General features: G+C 40.1%; 1 protein-coding gene across 6 annotated transcripts in view; it reads left to right on the plus strand.

Moving 5' to 3' along the window:
• Positions 1–2,500, plus strand: part of FIGN (fidgetin, microtubule severing factor) — a 106,354-nt gene that overhangs the window by 101,652 nt on the left and 2,202 nt on the right. For all 6 annotated transcript variants that reach the window (XM_085066615.1, XM_085066613.1, XM_085066614.1 and 3 more), the window contains one exon: positions 1–2,500. This exon is cut by the window's left edge and continues 4,942 nt beyond it; it is cut by the window's right edge and continues 2,202 nt beyond it. The gene's annotated coding sequence lies outside the window, so the exon portion shown is untranslated.

The following is a 2,500-nucleotide window of genomic DNA, read 5'->3' on the forward strand; positions in this document are numbered from 1 at the left end:
CCTCTTTTTATCCAGTGGCAAAACCAAAAGCAAACAAAATTATAGACAGTCCCTTTGGCTTCCAGCTTTAAGTCATTCTCTCTAAAAAGTCACTCTGGGAAATGGATTTTTCAAATGTTAACCAAAGTGAGAAGCAGGCAGAAATTGAAATGGTGTGAAAATGCAGGTTCCACACACACATGCTCACGTTCTCCAGATCTCAATTCAGCTTTGGGGCAGCAGAAGTGGAAAACTTCACCCCGTCACAGCTGCTGTAAGGAGAGGAAAACAGAGCCAGATTGTTACACAAATCTTTCCTTACCAGCAGCTTTCCTTGGCATTGCTTTGGGAGGGTGCCTGTTGAATTTGATGAGAGCTTGGCCAGAAACTGCTAGCAAGAGGCACCTCAATGCTTCTCCAAGTGGTTTCTGGCCACTCCTTCAATGGAATTCAGGGCTGAGTTGGCTAACCCTCTGCCATTTCCTGTCCTTCTAATCGCTTTCCTTTCTCCTCCCACATTCAGCCCCTGTTTTGTCCTTAGTGAGCAGGTTTTGGCATGCTGTTGGTCCTTCACCTGTCTCAGCAGCCTTCTAGGGTCCAGCAGTCCAGGAAGTGAAGCACGATCCTGAACTTGAGCGGGTCCCAAAGGGTAGGATTGTTTTCGAGAAGAGAGACAAAATACGTTTTAATGGTGTTTTCAGGATGAAATATTTGCTGGCCTTAGACATTTCCATGGTAGAAAGCTGTTTATTGTCTTTTACAATTGGGCAAAGCTGGGGGCTGCTGCCACAGAGATGCCCAGGTGGTTGGCTGGGGCTTCCTGCCGCTGGCACAACCCTGAATTTTAAGGAACCTGAAATGGTTAAAGAGCATCTGCTGTGTCAGCCTATCACTGCAGATGCTTTACGTCATATTTATACGTGTGGGTTCCATTCTGCATCAGCTCCTTTTCTTCCTTGTAGCTTCAGTAACAATTCCTATAGCAACAAAAGTAAAATAAATTGGAGGAATATTCCTGCAAGCTGAAGGATCAATATCAATTCAAGGAGGAGTTCATAATGACCTTATGTGATACAGAAATGGAAATACTCTATACTTCTGGCATGTTTCTCTTCAAAATATTTAGAACATTAGTGACAATATATAAAAGTTTGCTGACTGAGCTGATCAATGGAATGTGAAGGCAGTTTACTTTAAGGCTATTTACTTTCACATGGATTATTTATCTGTTAGTCAGTCTGTATTCTACTCAAATGCAGATAGATGGGCAAAATGTTTTCTTGAGCATTACAAACCTACCAAGGGGAAAATCAACCATCTGACTAAAATACATAGGCCAAACACCATCTGGGTGTCTTTACCAGCTGTTTGGAGGTTGTGCTCTGTAAAATGGTACAAGGTCATATTTAGGTGGGTTTTCATAGGATGTTTCTTTAGGGGATCGTCTAGTTAAAGAGTTGCAAATTAATTCCTGCATCAAGATGTTAATACATTGAAAGCAAATTTGGGGATATGACCAGGGTTTTCACTGTCTGAAAATACAAATGACTTCAGGTAAAGGGCTGTTCTTAAAATCCTCCTGCATTTTTCTTTCAAGCACTCCACCATGAGGGAGGGTGTATTAGTCAGATCTGAAAGATACACTTTGCCACAAAACAAGGCCACCAAAAGTTGTAGGGCCTCCTACGCTTTTGCTTACACCAATCTGAAGGTGGTAAAACCCTTTTGACTCAAAGGAATTACTCCTAAATTCTGCCCTTGTTAGAAAAGTCATCCCTCCAATGTATAATAATCTATATCTGTTGGTTTTCATCATCAGCTCTGAAAGCTAACCTTGTCCTCACAGCACTAACTCCTTTCCATCTTGTATGTGTGCATGTGTGTATATAATATTTATATGTGCATACACACCATGTCCAAAAAATAGCTTTGTCTCTTTACTTAAAAAAAAGAAAAAAAAAAGGATATGTCATTTAATTGTCTGCAGATTTTTATGAAGCACATTAGTAAACGTGGAGATATTAGTATTTCAGAATTCAAAAAAAGCCCAGCTGTGCTGGTGACTAACCAATACATGAACTGAAGCTCACACTCTGCAAGGACCTTTGGTTGACATTCGATTTTGAACCTGCCAGATGCGTTTTTGTGAACCAGGGATACTGCATCTTTAATGAACAAGTCTCTACTCTTTCCCCTGTTTTTAAATACAACACAAGCAGTGTAGCACTAGGCACTGCAATTGTCAAAGACAATTAGACTGAAAGCAGGAAAATTTCACCTCCCTGTCTCAGTGATATGTAGAATGTCGGCAGTATGGGTCAGCCTTGCCACAGAGTTGTGTGAGAATATATGAATCAGTCCTATAGAATGTTAAATATTTATAAAATGGTTCTGTACTACACCAAGGTTGGGAGCACATTCATTCCTTCTTGTTGTTTTATAATAGAAAAAGAAGCAAAAGTTTATTTCCAAACTGAAACTTTGTGTGGTTCATTTTTCTTTTTCTTTTCTTTTTGTTTTG

The sequence above is a fragment of the Lichenostomus cassidix genome, chromosome 7, assembly GCF_008360975.1.
Source record: "Lichenostomus cassidix isolate B80296 chromosome 7, HeHo_3.0, whole genome shotgun sequence".
In the NCBI taxonomy this organism is placed as follows: domain Eukaryota; kingdom Metazoa; phylum Chordata; class Aves; order Passeriformes; family Meliphagidae; genus Lichenostomus; species Lichenostomus cassidix.